Below are 12,869 nucleotides of genomic sequence, written 5' to 3' on the forward strand. Positions count from 1 at the left end.
TGAGAGTGCCACATTTTTGCCAAAACATAAATAATCCAAAGTAATTTTCATGTCATTAGAATCAAACTTTAATTGTTAAAAAAGTAGAAGTTAAAGGTCAATAACAGAATAAGAAAACACAACCTTAAATATGTATGTAAATGCGAAGTGTTTACATTTTAGTTCTACTTCTTTTCACAAAACAATTTGCTCACCTGTGAATTTTTCTCTTTTTTTTTTAATTTCTTTCTTTTAGCAGTTTATGCAGATCAACCATCCCAGAAGCTAAAAAATAAGCCACAATTCAGACAGACACAATTGTGTACTGACTGAGAAATATTGTTAAGTAGAGCAAAAGAATTAATTTTTTTATGATTTGTTGTTGAATACACACATGCAGATAAGCATGAAAGGGAAAACTATCCTCTAAAAACGTTAACTTTAGTTTCATTATTTATTCTCTACTTTCTTTTAATATCCCAACTCTACACACTATGTAACATCTCCCTCCTCAGGCTTGTTCTCTTCACTTTATACCACCTACTATACCAGATCCCTGGAAAAAGAGCAAGAAGTTGGAATTTTAAGTCTAGCTATTTCCCAATTTAACACTCTCCAGTCAGACACTGCCAAGTTAGCTTAGTTTATTACATTTTTTCTAGTAGATCTGTTCATTGCATGCTCAAAGATTGCGAGTGCCTTTAAATGAAAAGAATGTATTTATTCCTTATCCCACCTAGACATTCTAGTCCAATAAGTAGCATAATGTTTTGCACATGGTAATATTAAACATTTTAAACAGTGAAATGGAACATGTCAGAATGACAGAATCAGCTTTTATATCGGTATATTTTTCCAGGATTGCAGATGCAGTGTATTTTAGGGCAACCCCTCCAACTTAGAAATTATGCATATTATAGAATTTCTTACGAAAAATATGCTATTTATTACTGTGGAATTCCATTCATCTTTTTTTAAGGTCAAATTTATTTATTTGTTTGTATATTTTTTATTGGATTTTGATTTGTCAACATATAGTATAACACCCAGTGCTCATCCCGTCAAGTGCCCCCCCCTCAGTGCCCGTGACCCAGTCACCCCAACCCCCTGCCCACCTCCCCTTCCACTACCCCTTGTTCATTTCGCAGTTAGGAGTCTCTCATGTTCTGTCACCCTCTCTGATATTTCCCACTCATTTTCTCTCCTTTTCCCTGTAATCCCTTTCACTATTTTTTATATTCCCCGAATGTATGAAATCATGTTTGTCCTTCTCTGATTGACTTACTTCACTCAGCATAATACCCTTCAGTGCCATTCTTCTTTTGAAGTAGTTTCCAGTATACCTTCTCCATATATTTAAATAAATATATATATTTAAGAGAGAGAGACAGAGAGAGAGACAGCGAGCGGAGGGAGAGTGAGAAGCAGACTCCCTGCAGAACAGGGACCCTGAGATCCTCTGAGCCAAAGACAAATGCTTAACTGACTGGGCCACCCAGGCACCTCCTCTCCATACATTTATTTAGCAGATTTGCACCTTGAGGGCTCTTGCTATATGTATAGCACGTTGTCATTTTACATAAAATATCCAGTTAACTATCAGTGAATACCTACTAATTACAATAACTGGAAAGTCCTTGTTGAAAGCCTTGAATAGTGTGGCTAAACACATTATGTAATTAATTTCATTTCTTGTTCATTCAACAAATATTTATATAGTATCAAATATCTGCATACCTGTGCTAGGCACTGGGATACAATAGTGAGCAACACAGAAATGGCTCCTGTCCTTAGAGAGCCTTCATTTATTACTTATTTCACTGAGTTTAAGTAAGAAGAAAACTTTGAAATTTCTTTCAGCTTCTCTATCAGGACGGACCTTCAGAAATCTCTTTCAGTTTTTTATTCTAAGATAGCAGGAAAGTTTGTGCTGATTTCCTAGGAACAACAACAAAGGTATACTAGCTAATCATGTATATGATGGGAATCACTGAGGGAAGCAGAGTACTGTTTATTTGATCTGCGTGTATAAATACTTATTTTTGCTTCATGTGTAACATAATATACTCTAGCCTGAGGACCAAATGCAATAGCTTCTCACCTCTCAATTTATATGTATATAAATATATATATACACATAAATAAAATGTATAAAATATTTTGTATATGTTTATATAAAGCATAAACATATATATTATATATATGTTTAATTGAAGCTCGATTTGCCAACATATAGTAGAATACCCAATGCTCATCCCATCAAATGCCCTCCTCAGTGCCCGGCACCCAGTCACCCCATCCCCCTGCCTGCCTCCCCTTCCATTACCCCTTGTTTGTTTCCCAGAGTTAGGAGTCTCTCATGTTTTGTCACTCTAATTTTTCCCACTCATTTTCCCTCCTTTCCCCTATAATTCCTTTCACTATTTCTTATATTGCCCATATGAGTGAAACTGTATAATGATTGTCCTTCTCCAATTGATTTACTTCACTCAGCATAATATCCTCCAGTTCCAACCATGTCGAAGCAAATGGTGGGTATTCGTCCTTTCTAAAGGCTGAGTATATATAGACCACATCTTCTTTCTTCTTTATCTATTCATCTGTTGAAGGACGTTGTAGCTCCTTCCACAGTTTGGCTATTGTGGACATTGCTGCTATAAACAATGGGGTGCAGGTGTCCCGGCGTTTCACTGCATCTGTATTTTTGGGGCAAATCCCCAGTAGTGCAATTGCTGGGTTGTAGGGTAGCTCTGTTTTTAACTCTTTGAGGAACCTCCACGCAGTTCCCCAGAGTGGCTGTACCACTTCACATTCCCACCAACAGTGCGAGAGGGCTCCCCTTTCTCCACATCCTCTCCAAAATTTGATGTTTCCTGTCTTGTTAATTTTCACCATTCTCATGGGTGTGAAGTGGTATCTCATTGTGGTTTTGATTTGTATTTCCCTGATGGCAAGTGACACACAGCATTTTCCCAACCTGTAGGCTGTCTTTTAGTTTCGTTGACAGTTTCTTTTGCTGTGCAGAAGCTTTTTATCTTGATGAAGTCCCAATAGTTCATTTTTGCTTTTGTTTCCTTTGCCTTCATAGATGTATCTTACAAGAAGTTGCTATAGCCAAGTTCAAAAAGGGTATTGCCTGTGTTCTCCTCTAGGATTTTGATGGATTCTTGTCTCACATTTAGATCTTTCTTCCATTCTGAGTTTATCTTTGTGTATGGTGAAAGAGAGTGGTCTAGTTTCATTCTTCTGCATGTGGATGTCCAATTTTTCCCAGCACCATTTATTGAAGAGACTGTCCTTTTTCCAGTGCATGGTCTTTCCTGCTTTGTCGAATATTAGCTTTTTTTCCATATATTTTCAGTTTAATGGGAGGTTTTTGATTAAGTGTTCTCAGGATTATGAATTTAAAAAAATTAAGATATTGCTGTGAAATTTTAAAATATATATATATATTTTATTGGTGTTCAATTTACCAACATACAGAATAACCCCCAGTGCCCGTCACCAATCACTCCCACCCCCCGCCCTCCTCCCCTTCTACCACCCCTAGTTCGTTTCCCAGAGTTAGCAGTCTTTACGTTCTGTCTCCCTTTCTGATATTTCCCACACATTTCTTCTCCCTTCCCTTATATTCCCTTTCACTATTATTTATATTCCCCAAATGAATGAGAACATATAATGTTTGTCCTTCTCCGATTGACTTACTTCACTCAGCATAATACCCTCCAGTTCCATCCACGTTGAAGCAAATGGTGGGTATTTGTCATTTCTAATGGCTGAGTAATATTCCATTGTATACATAAACCACATCTTCTTTATCCAGTCATCTTTCGATGGACACCGAGGCTCCTTCCACAGTTTGGCTATTGTGGACATTGCTGCTATAAACATCGGGGTGCAGGTGTCCCGGCGTTTCACTGCATCTGTATCTTTGGGGTAAATCCCCAACAGTGCAATTGCTGGGTCGTAGGGCAGGTCTATTTTTAACTCTTTGAGGAACCTCCACACAGTTTTCCAGAGTGGCTGCATCGCTTCACATTCCCACCAACAGTATAAGAGGGTTCCCTTTTCTCCACATCCTCTCCAACATTTGTTGTTTCCTGCCTTGTTAATTTGCCCCATTCTCACTGGTGTGAGGTGGTATCTCATTGTGGTTTTGATTTGTATTTCCCTGATAGCAAGTTATGCAGAGCATTTTCTCATATGCATGTTGGCTATGTCTATGTCTTCCTCTGTGGGATTTCTGTTCATGTCTTTTGCCCATTTCATGATTGGATTGTTTGTTTCTTTGGTGTTGAGTTTAAGAAGTTCTTCATAGATCTTGGAAACTAGCCCTTTATCTGATATGTCATTGCAAATATCTTCTCCCATTCTGTAGGTTGTCTTTTAGTTTTGTTGACTGTATCCTTTGCTGTGCAAAAGCTTCTTATCTTGATGAAGTCCCAATAGTTCATTTTTGCTTTTGTTTCTTTTGCCTTCGTGGAAGTATCTTGCAAGAAGTTACTGTGGCCGAGTTCAAAAGGGTGTTGCCTGTGTTCTTCTCTAGGATTTTGATGGAATCTTGTCTCACATTAGGATCTTTCATCCATTTTGAGTTTATCTTTGTGTATGGTGAAAGAGAGTGGTCTAGTTTCATTCTTCTGCATGTGGATGTCCAATTTACTCAGCACCATTTATTGAAGAGACTGTCTTTCTTCCAATGGATAGTCTTTCCTCCTTTATCGAATATTAGTTGACCATAAAGTTCAGGGTCCACTTCTGGGTTCTCTATTCTGTTCCATTGATCTATGTGTCTGTTTTTGTGCCAGTACCACACTGTCTTGATGACCACAGCTTTGTAGTACAACCTGAAATCTGGCATTGTGATGCCCCCGGCTTTGGTTTTCTTTTTTAAAATTCCCCTGGCTATTCGGGGTCTTTTCTGATACCACACAAATCTTAAGATAATTTGTTCTAACTCTCTGAAGAAAGTCCATGGTATTTTGATACTGATTGCATTAAACGTGTATATTGCCCTGGGTAACATTGACATTTTCACAATATTAATTCTGCCAATCCATGAGCATGGAATATTTTTCCATCTCTTTGTGTCTTCCTCAATTTCTTTCAGAAGTGTTCTACAGTTTTGAGGGTATAGATCCTTTACCTCTTTGGTTAGGTTTATTCCTAGGTATCTTATGCTTTGGGGTGCAATTGTAAATGGGATTGACTCCTTAATTTCTCTTTCTTCAGTCTCATTGTTAGTGTATAGAAATGCCACTGATTTCTGGGCATTGATTTTGTATCCTGCCATGCTACCGAATTGCTGTATGAGTTCTAGCAATCTTGGGGTGGAGACTTTTGGGTTTTCTATGTAGAGTATCATGTCATCGGCGAAGAGGGAGAGTTTGACTTCTTTGCCAATTTGAATGCCTTTAATGTCTTTTTGTTGTCTGATAGCTGAGGCTAGGACTTCCAGTACTATGTTGAATAGCAGTGGTGAGAGTGGACATCCCTGTCTTGTTCCTGATCTTAGGGGAAAGGCTCCCAGTGCTTCCCCATTGAGAATGATATTTGCTGTGGGCTTTTCATAGATGGCTTTTAAGATACTGAGGAATGTTCCCTCTATCCCTACACTCTGAAGAGTTTTGATCAGAAATGGATGCTGTATTTTGTCAAATGCTTTCTCTGCATCTAATGAGAGGATCCTATGGTTCTTGGTTTTTCTCTTGCTGATATGATGAATCACATTGATTATTTTACGGGTGTTGAACCAGCCTTGTGTCCCAGGGATAAATCCTACTTGGTCATGGTGAATAATTTTCTTAATGTACTGTTGGATCCTATTGGCCAGTATCTTGTTGAGAATTTTTGTGTCCATGTTCATCAGGGATATTGGTCTATAATTCTCCTTTTTGGTGGGGTCTTTGTCTGTTTTTGGAATTAAGGTGATGCTGGCCTCATAGAACGAATTTGGAAGTACTCCATCTCTTTCTATCTTTCCAAACAGCTTTAGGAGAATAGGTATGGTTTCTTCTTTAAACGTTTGATAGAATTCCCCAGGGAAGCCATCTGGCCCTGGACTCTTGCGTCTTGGGAGGTTTTTGATTTCTGCTTCAATTTCCTCCCTGGTTATTGGCCTGTTCAGGTTTTCTATTTCTTCCTGTTCCAGTTTTGGTAGTTTGTGGCTTTCCAGGAATGCGTCCATTTCTTCTAGATTGCCTAATTTATTGGCGTATAGCTGTTCATAATATGTTTTTAAAATCGTTTGTATTTCCTTGGTGTTGGTAGTGATCTCTCCTTTCTCATTCATGATTTTATTGAGTCTTCTGTCTCTTCTTTTCAATAAGGCTGGCTAATGGTTTATCTATCTTATTAATTCTTTCAAAGAACCAACTCCTGGTTCTGTTGATCTGTTCCACAGTTCTTCTGGTCTTGATTTCATTGAGTTCTGCTCGAATCTTTATTAACTCTCTTCTTCTCCTGGGTGTAGGATCTATTTGCTGTTTTTTCTCTAGCTCCTTTATGTGTAAGGTTAGCTTTTGTATTTGAGTTCTTTCCAGTTTTTGAATGGATGCTTGTATTGCGATGTATTTCCCCCTTAGGACTGCTTTTGCTGCATCCCAAAGATTTTGAACGGTTGTATCTTCATTCTCATTACTTTCCATGAATCTTTTTAATTCTTCCTTAATTTCCTGGTTGACCCTTTCATCTTTTAGCAGGATGGTCCTTAACCTCCACGTGTTTGAGGTCCTTCCAAACTTCTTGTTGTGATTTAGTTCTAATTTCAAGGCATTATGGTCTGAGAATATGCAGGGGACGATCCCAATCTTTTGGTATCGGTTCAGACCCGATTTGTCACCCAGTATGTGGTCTATTCTGGAGAAAGTTCCATGTGCACTTGAGAGGAATGTGTATTCAGTTGAGTTTGGATGTAAAGTTCTGCAGATATCTGTGAAATCCATCTGGTCCAGTGTATCATTTAAAGCTCTCGTTTCTTTGGAGATGTTGTGCTTAGAAGACTATCGAGTATAGAAAGAGCTAGATTGAAGTCACCAAGTATAAGTGTATTATTATCTAAGTATTTCTTCACTTTGGTTAATAATTGATTTATATATTTGGCAGCTCCCACATTCGGGGCATATATATTGAGGATTGTTAAGTCCTCTTGTTGGATAGATCCTTTAAGTATGAGATAGTGTCCCTTTTCAGCTCTCACTACAGTCTTCGGGGTAAATTTTAGTTTATCTGATATAAGGATGGCTACCCCTGCTTTCTTTTGAGGACCATTCGAATGGAAAGTGGTTCTCCAACATTTTATTTTCAGATTGTACGTGTCCTTCTGTCTAAAATGAGTCTCTTGTAGACAGCAAATATGGGTCCTGCTTTTTTATCCAGTCTGACACCCTGCGTCACCCCAATTAAACGTAGGTTTTTCTTCCTCAGGCCGTGGTTTATTTCCCTTAATCTGTCTTCACGGTCTTTTAATTGTCTGTCTCTTTTTTCCTCAGTTTCCCTCTTTGCCATCAACTTGTCTTCTATGTCACTCACTCGTTCTTCCACCTCGTTAACCCTCGTTGTTAGGACTTCTAGTTTGGATTGCATCTCATTCAATTGATTTTTAATTTCTGCCTGATTAGCTCTAAATTCTGCAGTCATGAAGTCTCTTGAGTCCTTTATGCTTTTTTCTAGAGCCACCAGTAGCTGTATAATAGTGCTTCTGAATTGGCTTTCTGACATTGAATTGTAATTAGATTTTGTAACTCTGTGGGAAAGAGGACTGTTTCTGATTCTTTCTTTTGAGGTGAGGTTTTCCTTCTAGTCATTTTGCTCAGTGCAGAGTGGCCAAAAGCAAGTTGTATTGGGAAAAGGAGAAAAAGAGAGGAGAGAAAGAAGGAAAGAAAAGAGAAAGAGGAAAAAAAAAAGGAAGAAAAAAACAAAAAAAAAAAAAAGAAGAAAAAGAGAAAGAAAAAGAAAGAAAGGAGAAAAAGGGGGTGGGGGAAGGAAACAGATCAAAAAGCAAAACAAAACAAAACAACAACAACAACAAAAAAAAAAAAAAAAAAAGAAGAAGAAGAAAAAGAAGAAACGAACCACTGGGGAGTATCTTCTGATTCTGTGTACTTTAAGTCCCTTGGCTTCCCCTGGAAATTGTCCGTCTAGCTGGTCTTCTGGGGGAGGGGCCTGTTGTGCTGATTTTCAGGTGTTAGCAGCGGGGGAGCTGCTCTGCCTCCTGCCTGGTGCGGGGCTCAGTGGGGGGTTGTTTACCCCGTGAGGCCCCAGGAGCAACAGCCCCAGTGGCGGGGCCAGCTCTGGAAACCTGTATTCAGCTCCGGCAGGAACCACGGAGCTCTCCGTCTGCAGGGCCTGGAGGCTCCGGGGCAGGAGGGTCCTTGCTGTCCTGGGCCCTCCTGGCCTCTGCCTGTCCCGCGGGGAGGCCGGATCCTGGGTGTGTCCCGGCGCCCTGTGCTCAGGAGCCTGCGCTGTTGGATTCGCGCTCCCGGCCCGCAGCCCCCTTCGCGGAGCCCCTCCGAGCTGCTCCGGGTCCCGCCGCGCACTCTCCTGCCCGCCGCAGGTGTCTGTTAGTGTCCCAGGGAGCCGAGGGCATCCCCGCCCTCCTGGGTCCTGCTCTAACTCCCCGCGAGGCCTTTCCGCCCCGGAAGGTTGGTGCAGCTCCTGCGTCTCCGGGACGGGGCTCTCCTGTCCTGGGGACACTCGCCCCGGCCGCAGCCCGGCTCCTCGCGGGGCCCCTCCCCCTTGGAGGCCTTTGTTTCTTTATTTCTTTTTTTCCGTCTTCCTACCTTGATAGAAGCGCGAACTCTTCTCACTGTAGCATTCCAGGTGTTCTCTCTTTAATTCTCAGGCCGAATTCATAGGTTTTCTAGGTAATTTGGTGGAGACAGGTGATTTGGAGACCTTACTCTTCCGCCATCCTGCCTGCTTCCCTGTCGAATATTAGTTGACCGTAGAGTTTAGGGCCCATTTCTGGGTTCTCTATTCTGTTCCATTGAACTATATGTCTGTTTTTATTATTTTTTTTGCCTGTACCACATTGCCTTGATAATCACAGCTTTGTAATACAGCTTGAAATCCAGCATTGTGATGCCCCTGGCTTTGGTTTTCTTTTTCAACATTCCCCTGGCTATTCAAGGTCTTTTCTGATTTCACACAAATATTAAGATGATTTGTTCCAACTCTCTGAAGAAAGTCCATGGTATTTTGATAGGGATTGCATTGAACATGTAAATTGCCCTGGGTAGCATTGACATTTTCACAGTATTTATTCTTCTAATCCATGCTCATGGATTATTTATTTTTATTTATTATTATTTTTCCATCTCTTTGTGTCTTCCTCAATTTCTTTCAGAAATGTTCTGTAGTTTTGAGGGTATAGATCCTTCACCTCTTTGGTTAGGTTTATTCCTAGGTATCTTATGCTTTTGGGTGCAATTGTAAATGGGATTGACTCCTTAATTTCTCTTCTTCAGTCTCATTATATTAGTGTATATCATATCTCAATTTTTAGCTGGAGATCTGAGTCTGGATATTTATTTATTTATTAATGAATTATTTATTTAGATTATTTTGTTTATTCATGAGAGACACACAGAGAGAGAGGTAAAGACATAGGCAGAGGGAGAAGTAGGCTCCCTTCAGGGAGGCTGATGTGGGACTCAAACTCAGGACTACTGGGATCATGACCTGAGCCAAAGGGAGATGCTCAACAACTGAACCGCCCAGGTGCCCCATGGATTTTAGTTATTTAATTGTTTTTCAGAAAAAATAGTTTGATCAATTTGTTGACTAGGGTAATGTCTCAAAACCTTTTTTTTTTTTTTTTTTTTTACTATTCTCAAGTATTTATTTTCTCTTCTTCTTGCAAACTTCAATAAAATGATAATAGGTAAGGAATAAAAACTATGATCACTCACAAAAGATAGCAACAATATAGGAGAGGAGATACCAGTGAACAACAAACTTCAGTAATATTTAGAAATTAGAATGCAAGTAAAGTAGTGATAACTAAATTAGTACAGCTGAAGAAAGGAAATTATAACCTGAAAAGCTTATGAAGGGATAGAAATGAAAAGTCATAGTTGAAAAGCAAATCCATTCTGGAGGAATGCATTTCATTTTAGGTCTCAAAGAATTCTTACAGTAATTTTTCAGTGACATTGAATAGCATACAGGAAATAACCAAACACATAGGGAAACAAGGACACTGTAAGTGAGAATCAGAAGAGACAACAGAGAGTAAAGAAAACCCCCCAAACAATTCATTAACTGGAATTATGAGACCAATATTATAAGATAACTATGTAAATTTGAAAATATCTGCAAGAAATAAAAACATAGCTATTAGATTTGAAAGAGAACTAAGTCGAGTTTCTAGAAATTGAGAATAAAAAACAAAGGAATGCAAGGCAAAATGCAAAAAAGGAATACAAACAATAGGAATACAAGAAATAAAATAAAGAGGTAAATAGCTAGATGCAATAGCAAATTAGACTAACTAGAGTTAGTGTACTAGAAGTCAAGTCAGGCAAAACCCTCCAGAATGATGCACAGGAAAAAAATATAGAAAATACTGAAGAGGGGTTAAGTGTCATGGAAGATGGAGGAAAAAGGTTTAATATACATTTAGCTGGAGTTCCAGGGGGAAAAAAGACTATGGGACAGAGACGATACTGGAAGAGACAGTGGCTGAGAATTTTCCAGATCTTATGAGTGATCCCAATTCTCAGACTCAAGTTCCAAAGAATCCCAAGGAGAATAAATGGAAAGAAATCCATTCCTATCTTCCACATTGTAGTGAAACTTTTAAACTAAAGAGAATTTTTTTTTAAAAGAAAAAGATTATTTTCCAAAGATCAGTAGATTCACAGCTGACTTCTCATCAGCAATGTTATAAAGCAGAATATAGTGGAATGATATCTTCAATGAGCTAAAAGAGCATAACTGTCCACCTAGAATTCTAAACCCAGAGAAAATATATTTCAAAAGTAAGGGTAAAATAAAGATGTTTTTATGCCAAAATGCCTTCCATATCATTATTTGTTACTAGCAGATCCTAAATAAGGAAGTTACATCAAGCAGAGAAAAGTTATCTCAAATGAAAGGTCTGAAGTAAAAAAAAAAAAAAGATTAATAGCAAAGAAAAGGCAAAAGTGGATAAATCTGAATGAATACTGGCCTCATAAAACATTGTTACTAATAATATTTTGCTGAATTAAAAGAATATAAGTTAGTATTAAAAGATATGAAACAATATTAATGTAGGGAAGGGGAAATGGAGTTAAAATGTTCTTTCTTTTAAGGATTTATTTATTTGAGAGAGAGAGAGCATGTGCGTGAGTGGAGGGAGTGGCAGAGAGAAAGGGAGAAGCAGACTCCCCAATAAGCAGGTAGCCTGGTAAGGGGCTGATCCTAGGACAAGAGATCATGACCTGAGCCAAAGGCAAATGCTTAACTGAACTGAGCCACCCAGGCGCCCCCGGAGTTAAAATGTTCTTAGGTCCTGTACTATTTAGGAGGAAATGAATTTGGAGGGGCTCTAATATGCAAGTTTATATGATTTTCCTTAGCAAGGCTCAGCAATAGAAGTGAAGATTTGAATGACTGAGGTGATCAAATGTTGCAAATTTTTATAGAGCAGGTGAGAACAGAGAGTAGTTGGACAGTAAAAGAAGTTAAAAGATAGTTATGTATTGAAAGAAAATGTAGAAATGCAGGGATTAGTATTTTTGATGAATATGAAGAGTATATTTCTTGGTAATTAGAGTAAGAAAATTGTAAGTCTATTTTTAAAAAAAGATTTTTATTTATTTGAGAGAGAGAGAAAGCGAGCGAAAAAGAGTAAGCAAGCATGGGGAGGGACAAGCAGACTCTGCATCCAGTGCAGAGCCCAAAATTGGCTCTATCTCAGGACCCCGATATCATGATCTGAGCCAAAACCAGGAGTTGGATGCTCAACAGACTCAGCCCCCCAGGTGCCCCTAGAAGGCTCTTTTTTAATGTATATATAATATATGTATGTAATCTTTGCACCCAATGTGGGGCTCAAACTAACAACCCTGAGATCAAGCAGTTGCCTGTCCTTTTGACTGAGCCAGCCAGGTACTCCTAGAAAGCTATTTTAAAGAGAAGGTAAAACTTGTGGCTTAAAGTTCCTAAGGTAGACCAGGAAGGAATAATGTAAGCCAGTGCCAAAACATGGGGAGAAGGGATCAGAAGTTGGTTATCACAAAAGTATAGAGGAACTGTTGGTTCACAACCTTGAAAGCTACCTGGATGAAATCTAAAACTGGCCCCCCATAAACAGTGATCAAGAAAGACCAAAGGAACAGGCAGACCAATCCAGATTGGTAGACGGCAGATTTATTAAGCAAAGGAACTTACATACAAAGCTTTTCCTGGGTGGCCACAAGATGAGTAGATCTTTGCATCTACCCTCTGGTATCTTAAAAGTTCATATAGAGGTCTTAACCGGGTTCAGTCATGTATACTGTTCCAGATGGCTTCAAAACACATTGCTCCCTCAACATTACATACTTGAACATGGCTCCCACTGTAAGAATGGTGGGCAGAGGATACATTCCAGAGACAGAGGAGGGAGTGAGGAGCCTCTGGTTGCCTGGGTCTGGCTAAAGGGTCAACCAGTAGTTACAACCTTTTGATTACCTCCTCCAATAGGAATGTATAATTGGGTGACAAGACTTTTTTTTCTTTTTCAAGTTTTTATTTAAATTCCAGTTAGTTAACTTACAGTGTAATATTAGCTTCAGGTATAGAATTTAGTGATTCATCACTTTCATACAACACCCAGTGCTCATCACAACACATGTTTTCCTTAATACCCATCACCTATTTAACCCACCCCCGTTTACCTCTCCTCCAGCAACTCTCAGTTT

The 12,869-nt window shown here is 39.1% G+C and overlaps 1 protein-coding gene across 1 annotated transcript in view; it reads right to left on the reverse strand.

Annotated features, from left to right (window-relative positions):
• Positions 1-12,869, reverse strand: part of LOC144286877 (uncharacterized) — a 63,479-nt gene that overhangs the window by 32,123 nt on the left and 18,487 nt on the right. The gene's annotated exons all lie outside the window — the stretch shown is intronic.

The sequence above is a fragment of the Canis aureus genome, chromosome 16 (assembly GCF_053574225.1).
Source record: "Canis aureus isolate CA01 chromosome 16, VMU_Caureus_v.1.0, whole genome shotgun sequence".
Taxonomy (NCBI): domain Eukaryota; kingdom Metazoa; phylum Chordata; class Mammalia; order Carnivora; family Canidae; genus Canis; species Canis aureus.